Source organism: Diadema antillarum, unplaced genomic scaffold (genome assembly GCF_040938485.1).
Source record: "Diadema antillarum isolate AM-2024a unplaced genomic scaffold, OU_Dant_1.0 scf00000151, whole genome shotgun sequence".
In the NCBI taxonomy this organism is placed as follows: Eukaryota; Metazoa; Echinodermata; class Echinoidea; order Diadematoida; family Diadematidae; genus Diadema; species Diadema antillarum.
In genome coordinates, this window is record NW_027271040.1 from 1757819 (window position 1) to 1767367 (window position 9549).

Below are 9549 nucleotides of genomic sequence, written 5' to 3' on the forward strand. Positions count from 1 at the left end.
AAAGTCAGATCAAATTCTGATCAAAACTAAAAATGTTATTTTTTCTTGAAGTCTCGATCAAGAATGTTCGATCTAACACAAATTGGCAATTTTGTGATACAATGTATTACATGCAAGCTCACCCCAATTTGCTCTGTAATATGTAATAAGATATTTTCCAATCAAGTGAATTTCTTATCATACATGCACTTTTTATGCAATCATTTTATATATTTTTCTCTATACAGCTGCACGCAAGAGAAATATATTCCATCATCAGTAAGGAGTAAAAGAGAGATTGTATGGTATTTTGTACTACGAGGGAATGGAAAATGAGCTAACATGCTTCATCACAGTTGCCATTATGTGCTTTTATTGATCACAACTTCAAAAAATAATAAATTTCCGTGCTTTTCTTAAGTATTTGCTCAGACTTTCACTGTCCTGCTTCTCTACCTTTTATGCCTCTATTCACGCAAACGAATTTTAAGGGTAGACTTCCCCTGTATAAGGGTTATTGGTCAACAATATGATGGCAAATGTAAATCACAGCAGGTTTGTGGCTTGCCTTCGTGTGTGTGTGTGTGTGTGTGTATCCATAGCTGTGTACATTGTAGAAAGAGAGAGGGGGAAGAAAGAGAGCTAGAGAAAGAAAACACAATTGCGAAGCTGGCTTGCGATCTAGGGCCTATGTTAGGTTTGTAAAAAGTGATATACAATGCACTCCCGTAATGAACACAAACACGATATTCTAAGTACAACAAAGTAAAAGTTCAGGTCCAAAATTATCATTTACATGTATTTATCTTCATATACACGATACATGTACTTAAATGTTCAGCTATAACGAAGTTCCAATACAACAACAGAAAATTGCCGGTCCCGAAGACTTTGTATTATCGGGAGTTCCCTGTAGTAGATGTACAATGTATTTTAGGAAATGAACGGTGCACGTTTTTATTTTCAAAATAAAATCCGAATAAGATGTCCAGGTGATTTTTCGTGTAGGGTTTAGTGTGATGGCTGAAGGAGATCAGACGAAATAAATGATGTGAAATCTGTAAGCAGATCTTGCATGGGAATAGCTTTTGCTTAAACATAATAATAGAGATATTACAAACTACAGTGTATCTGAAGATTTATACAATTCGTTCATAATATAATTACACTGTACGTGCCCTTTTGACTCCACTCCACTTCTAACCCCACCCGTGAACACCTTTGCAAACAAAAGAACTGCCCACTCCATCTTGCTGTTTTCGTTAATACATTGTACTTGTACAACGAGTTGATTTTCTCCCGACCCCAAAACGCTTTTAGTTAATAGCTCTGTCTCTTCAGATCTCAATGTAGCTCTGTCTAATCCAGCCTGATTTTTCTGGGTTATTTTTTCTTCTTCATCCACCAACATAGAGATTACAATGTTATACATGAATATCGGTATGTATTTGTAATGTTTTGGTACATACTTCAAATTCCAGGACACTTGCAAACACGTCGCGCCTATCAAACCCGTAGATTGGAGAAAAGTTGTGATACATTGTATTGAGAAAATTGAATCATTAGTTTCATTAACGATGGCATAATTGAATCTAACAACCCCATAAATGGCGAGAGAGATAAATTTTTTGACAGTATTCAGAGGGAAGACAATACAGAAGAAAAGGTGCCAGCTTAGTTGTATAGGCTAGGTGTGCTGTAATCTAATTTAATCTAATCTAATCTGATCTTATTTTGAAGGGAATCATTGTATCAACGTATTATCAAATCGGACATCCTGTTTAATACAACGCGGTTTGGAGTGAGTTTGGCGTTCTAAAGGGGGGGGGGGGGGGGAGGAGGTTAGAAAACGAATCAGATCCTCTAGTCCTGCTCGTATCTGTGACCAGTTTTATGTTTGTGTTTACTTGTGAACTGAGATATGTCAATATTGAATCAGAATAGGCCACGTATAAGCCACGGTATTCCGTGCATTATTGGCAACGCCTCTCCTCTGTTGACAAGCACTTCGGGTCACGTTCACCGTGAATAAAATGTCAAGTGTCGTGAAGGCGCTTAGGCAGTTGACAAATTTACAATCTCGTGTAGGTTTCTCTTCGGAAGTGGGTGGGGAAGTATTTCGGCTTGACCCCTGCTTTGAGATTGGCGCCATTCTTCCTTTGAGAGTGTTGATTTTTCGCTTTGTTCAGGATAATCAATACTTTTTCCGTTTTTGACTGAACTGAAAGAGGTATAGAGGTACCCACTCAAGTATTTGCTTTAGCCGCCTCTTTTGGCAGGATTCGTGGATTGAAGATCATTGTTGTACGATCGCGTACAAGATGTATCAAAATTCCTCCAAATTTGTCCATGAGAAAATAAAAAGTCTTCTCGGCATGGCTTTACACAATTGCGATGTATTCAATTCTCCTTTGATAGGTAAAAAGGCACTATACTTGTCAGACGTGGGTTGTCAACGCTGGGCTTATTTGATTTACTGTATCGACTATATGTGATGAGTTCATTTGCCACATGGAATGCAATAACACTGTATCGGACATTACACTTCATATTGATTTTGTCATGCCAAAGTACAAGATGACCACGGTAAAAAATTGATAAGAAATAAAATAAAGATACAAAATCTCAAACAACAATGAACGAGTGTGAATCCACAATCAAAAGTTTTACATTATCAGCCGTTATGGTCAAACTCTTCATTAGGTACGCCAAGCTATAGATGGTGAATATTAGATACTTTCGTTTGTTGCTGTTGTTGTTGTTGTTGTAGTTGTCGTCGTTGTTATAGTTGTTATATCACGGTGATCGTTTTTATTGTTTTCAAGAGGGCTTTGCGCTTCCGTCATGCAGTCCCTCGCTGTTAGTTGGTGTGAGAGAACGCAACTGAAAACATGTATTGTGTTATTGAAATTACCTTCTGTTGTTGTTTTTTCTTATTTTATATCCTTTTCTGTATCAGACTGAAATCTTTGAGATGCTTTTTATTCACTTACATGCCGAATAAGTACCTTTGTCTGTGGTGTATGCTATGTTGAAGAAGAGTATACATTGTGAGCACGTATGCACGACATTCATCAGACATTGGAAAATATTTAATATATTTGGAAACGGTATCGCCATTACCAGTCTACTACCCATAAGAACAATATCAAATCTATTCAAGATGAAAACTCACAAGTACATCGGAAAAAGCCTTGAAACTATACTCTGCGATTTAAGCCTTGAGAGAAACTTGTCTGCACTTGTCTGGATTTATTGCATCACGCCGTGCTTTACGCAACCCCATTTAGATGGAATGCATTTGTGGTAGTCATAATGGTAGTCTTGTACAGAACACAAAGGGAAGAAAAAATAAAAGGAGCTGCCAAACTTGTGTTCATACCGCGACGGAATACAAATGCAATGTTTTGAATATACAGATAAATCCCGTTATGATAATATAACGACAGAACTCGACAAAATTCTTCTCATTATGAAATCTCGCTTAAACAGACAAAGTAGATAAGAAAAATGTGAGTGATATACACTGTGTACTACAATTCTCTTGTAGGGCCCACTTTATCGAAATGTTTTGTATCTGTAATCGTTATAGATGTAACAGGATTCGCCTATGCAAAGTATCGTTTGAAATCAAAATGGAAGTTACAATCGATTACCGCCATTATACCACAGAATGTTGTAGGAGATATTTCCATAATAATAAATTGCCATATCTCCACATTATCACATGGCATTGTCTCCTCTTAGGTCAGTGTGACGGGATAACCAAGAGGTGATTTTCCAATTATACTCAATCCTTTCGAAATTCGTGACCTATTCAAATTTTTTTTTTTTTTTTTGGGGGGGGGGATTGTACGAGATGGATGCTTTCTTTGCTAAGCTAATATTAAGCGATGCAATATATACCACTTTTTCCTGCAGGCTTGTACAAAAGCACATAAAAGATGTGAGAAATCTAGTTAACGGGGGAGGGGTGCCACACAGAGAATTGAAAAATAGACTATGAGAGATGTTTTCTCGCTAAAAGTCATCATTATCACACAGTAATCACATATTTTCAAACTAAGTGCTCACGTGTAGGATATAATCGCCTTAAAACGCTCAGTCTCTTGAATATCCTCTCTATTGTAAAACGTAAAGGCCCTATAACGTACGACATGCATATCCTGAATTGACAACTTAAAGTACAGGAGACGTATGTGCCTGAATACTGCTTCACCCGGACGTGAAACATACACTGTATTTTCCTAGACACGTGGCGTGAAAAAAAAAATAACCAAAAACATTGGTCTATGGAACAGCGAGAGTATTCCACTTAATTTCTGTCGTTATTTCTCGAACACGAAACGTACACACATGCTGTCGTACAACGTGAGCGCCGTTAGGTGAACAGGTATCTCTGTGATGCATCACAGGCGCCTCAGTAACGGCAGTAGATGTAGAGTTCGCGCGCGTATATTGTGTGGCGCCACACACTTATAACTACGCTATAGAGCAAACGAGCAGATCTCGACTTTCAGCATCATTCCAGATGATAACCTACGTTCCTGTGTCATCCCCGCTTTGCTGCCCCGTACCTTTATCCGTCATTCTCGCGTAGATACTGTACTTCACAGAGCTGCCGTAAAGGTATGTAATGAGTATTCTGTCAGTCATTATTAAAGAGATACATTTACGAGAAATGAATTTGCTCCTGGTGAATGTGGTCATGATCATCCGCACTATTTCATGTTTACATTTCTGTCGAAAGCTTGGAAATAGCATTATGTAATACGCCCAGAATAATAACAATGTAGTCTGCACGCAAACACCATCGTTGCGTTTCCGTCTTCCTTCTTGTGTTGATGTTGCGAGCTTCTCAAATAACATGGGTAGTGAAATTTTCTTAGGTATTTGTATTGGCGGTAAATTAATAACCATTGCAAAGCTCGAAAGTGACCTTCAATAAGCGGACGCCACATAATACGAAGAAAGTGGCTGTACTACGTACCGAGTAAGCAGTGGAGAATTTGAAAATTATAAATGCATTCGTGGCGCTAAAATTGTCGTGAGGCGTGTCTTCCCTTCTTGCACATACACAGCCGTATGCATGCGTAATCGTTTTTAGTTGCATTTACATGCTGCAACAACGATAGGGAGGGTGGGTAAAGCTTTTCTTTGTCTCTCGGTGAGAAAAGTCATTGCCGGAGAGCTGTTTCTAATTATAGGGAAGGTTGGTCCAGCGTTCTGTCGATTATCAATTGGGCTTACTTAAACAAAATTACAGCAATACAAAACGGAACGAACGCTAAAAGAGATAACACATTCTGCATGTATAGTAACAAAACCAGGTGGGTTTTTTTTTTCAGGGTAAAGAACGTGTCAACGTGTCACTGATATTTGCCAACCAATAAGGTGTGTGATTTCTTTCATCATAATATAATATAAGCAATCTGTATATACACCAAATCGGACATACACCATTCAGTAATAATGTTCATTGCAACCACTGCAACAGGGAGCAATCTCAGTGACACAGCGGGGATGATGTAATTTTGTTTCTTTTGTCACTATACAATGTTTAGATACATACAAACTTATATCTTATATAATAGATATAATCATATTTGTGCTATTAATGCTATGTCCGTGTGTGCGCTGTGCTGTGATGAAAACCTAAAATTGCATAAAAACGCTTCATCCTGTTTCTAAAACATGCGATTCCCCGGCAGGATGATGCGTTTTTAGTGTATATGCCATTTTAGGCTTTTATCACAATCCCACGTCCGGGTGCGTGCGGTATATTTCATTAGCGTAAAGGTCAGGTCTGGAGTCTCCAATCAATAGCAATATACTACTCAAATAATAGCTCGGGGCACGTCCCTACGGATGGACGTTTGCATCAAAAAAAAAAAAAAAAAAAGAAAGAAAGAAAAAGAAAAAAAAAGCGAGAAGCCACAGTCAACACACCTCCAATATTTGCATACAGAGCGCATATCATTATAGCTGGTTGTACCGAAGTTCGTATCATATTACAAAATGATATTTTACGTACAAGTATCAATCTGTAATGTTTGTTTCATTCACCTGATCTGCAAGGTGCAGCAATATGCGTTGCGTTGTATCGTATACACGTAGCACGATTCATTATGAGTATATCAAAATAATGTATGTATGGTATCCCATGGCATACATTTGTTAAGGCTAAACACTAACTTTTGTGTGTGGTAGCCAATAAAATCTTTAAATCTGAACTTTTGTGGCCCCAAAGGATAAGTTAGTGGCCCGAAATAAAAGCAAATGTAGCAGTCCATTTTGAATATTAGTTGCCCGATCGGGCCACGAAAAGATGAATTTGGTGGCCCAAAATTCGTGGCCGGACACGGATTTTTAGTTGCCCTGGCCACCGGGTCACCGCTGGATGTCGGGTCCTGGTTGTAATATTGTATCCAAGCATTTAACACACACTTCACAGTAATCTATTGTCATTCGAAATAAAGCCAGTGTTGCATACACGGACATTGAATGTTTTTGCCAAGCAAGCATTAGGGAAAGAATAAACGTGATGGCAGGGGAATTGGCAAATGATGTGAAAGCTGGGGGTAAAATGGAACTGCCATATCTAATTAAGAGGGAGCGATTTGATTCGTCCTCATCTATACATCCGACATCGTGCCCCCCCCCCCCCCACTCTCTAGTTTAATTCTCCTCGTTATGGTTTCAGTGCAAGAGCTGCACAGATATTATTATTAGTAGTACCTTGTTGAGCCTCTCTACATAGCGAATAGGATGTCTTAATTTCATCGCGGGGAATTAATCGACCTCCGCCTAACGAAAAGGAGGGGTAAAATGAAAAAAAAAATCAGTTACGCTTTATACTTCCCCTAGATTGGCAAAATGCTGTGCAGGGGGAATACATCATATTAATATAACTATAAATGGACGGTGTCGTGAGGTCAATACACGTATTCTTAAGACGCTTCCATCCACGGAGATACCTTTTAATCTTTTGTCTTTGTTTACGGTCTTCATCGGGAATCACCGTATGATCTTTTCGATCTATATTCGTCACAGTGATGCTATATAGATGATGATTCCCGTAACCGTGAATTCACCCTTTCATTCAGGAAAATTGTTTCGTTAACATTGTTCTCTCCGCGAAAAAAACAAAACACATGCAAAAGTTAGTGCACCATCTGTTGGATGTAAATCGGCTCATTGAGGAAAATGGATTCATGGTTGCATGCAGTTGAATTGAAATCAAGTTGTAACATCTGTAGCTACGCATTGGACAAGAGAATCTGTGCAAGTCCACATTAAGAGACCTTGAGATGGTGTGATGATTTAGTTATGTAGAAGAATATGATTATCTTTTGTTCTGCGTTTGAATCATGAATGAACCAGATGTTCGTGGAACGTTTAACGTGATATCTCTGGAATCATTATCGAAATAATCTTTGCATCGATGCCTGGAAGTTCCCTCCTTCTCTGTGGCTGAAATCATCAATAACTTAACGAGAAATACATTTCAGCAGTTGAAACTGAGAGAGAGAGAGAGAGAGAGAGGGGGGGGGGGGAGGGGAGGGAGAGAGTTGATCAAAACTTCACCAACATGCGTTAGAGGCTATACTTTAATGATTATGAATCCAAATTTGAACAACAGTTGCAACTGAAATAAGTAGAAGAGTACAGATGGAAAAAAATAAACAAATGACAAACAGAAACTCATGAAGTACATAATTATGAGAAGTTAGCCCCTGAAACCAAAGCTAAATAGTCACTGCCGTATACAGCAGGAGGTGGTGGTTTAACATACAGTAGTTAAGTCTGCATTATTAAGTCCCAAACAGTGATGCTCTTTTTGGGAACTGGACAGGTTGCAAGGCCAATGTATTTTCCCCCATGAATGTCTCAAACAACAACACACAAATCTCGACAAACAAAACCAAGAAATAAAAAAAAAAATAAAACGACAGCAACCGAACCTTTCCGTCGTACGTGACTGGAGATATTAGCGATAATGAGTGTAACTGACTTCGGGGTAAAAATAATAATGATAATGAAATGGGAAAATAGCTCGACTCATTCAGGGTCAATCATCACGCAGACAGGATCAGAGACGGTGAAGATGATTACGTAACTCATTAAGTCATCCTCTTTTCCACACTGTGTCCATCACTGAGCAAATTGCGCCTGTGCTGCAAATTCTTCAATCACACATCTCATTGGGACTTAACAGACTGACAAATAACTTTGCTCTGATCAGCTTGTGGGAAAACTTTAGAAGATATTTTAGGTAGCGGATATATTCTCTTAGGTAAGTGAAAGTGGTATTGTAGGCTTCATTGTAATATTTTTATTCTGTATACATTCACTCTGTTTCTCTAACACATTCACTGGTTGCTATTGTTTTTTTTTTATTCTATCTTGTGAATTGACAGTTGGAATCTTTGTGGATGGATTGCAATCTCTATTGACGTATACTTATTAGAATGTACATTAATTTTGAGCTTAATTGTAATCTTACTTTACAGTCAATTCAGTTGATAATCAAATACATTTTCTCTGGATGTCTGCAATCACGGAAATCTGGTCTCATGTTTGGACGAGCTCTCAGAATATCGTAAAATTGATAAAATCGTTTAAATCATATATCTATGGAGTATATAATTAGTAAAAGCCAGCATGCGAGCCTTCAGTATGCTCAGACTGTTCAAATCCATGAACCACATTATGCGTGCAGGGGCGCGTTCAAGTGTGACTCTACCGATATAAAAGGTTTCCACCTTCCCAGGGCATGAAATTTTCAGCAAGAAGAGTGCAGTCACACAAACATCATTATAGTTAATCATGTTCCGCAGGTTGCGCCGGGTGCCCACATCGCAGCTGGCGCCATCGCTTTCGGAGATGGGTTTCAATCACTCATCGTGCTATATAAACGACAGGAAGGGAAGTCGTGTTTCATTCCACGTCCACTTCTGTGTTTCAATAAGTAATTGCTGTCCGCGCATGCACTAATGGACATGAGACAAAAGCATTCATCTATTTTTCCATCATATTACAATGACTTCGTTTTTGTGCGCTCGCGAACTTCCTTTCTGTAAATGAAGTAGAGACAAAACCCCATGAGTATTGTTATATGAGCATGTATATTTCGGCTTCTCATATTAATCGACTTTGCAAAGTATAATATTATACATAAACACAAGGACATTAATTTTTGCTGTTGTTGTTGTGGAGTTGCTTTTGCTCGTGTGCGTTGTGTGTGTGTGTGTGTGTGTGTGTGTGTGTGTGTGTGTGTGTGTGTGTGTGTTTTGCAGGTACGCCTTCCATGGGATACGGTTGCTGTTCCTCTCCCCCCCCCGCAAAAAAAAAAAAAAAAAAAATCACCTGTTACCACATTACCACAGTGTGAGATGGAGTATAGTGATCTAAGCAAAAGATATATTTTCATGTATTCTGTCATCTTTCGGCTTGATTTGTTTTAAGTCAGTTCTTGTTTTAGAAGTCCTAACTAGGTTTTCTTGCTGGATTTCCCCTTCTATTAAGAACTTACATTGGCGATTCAAAATCATACCCATTTCTCCTTGT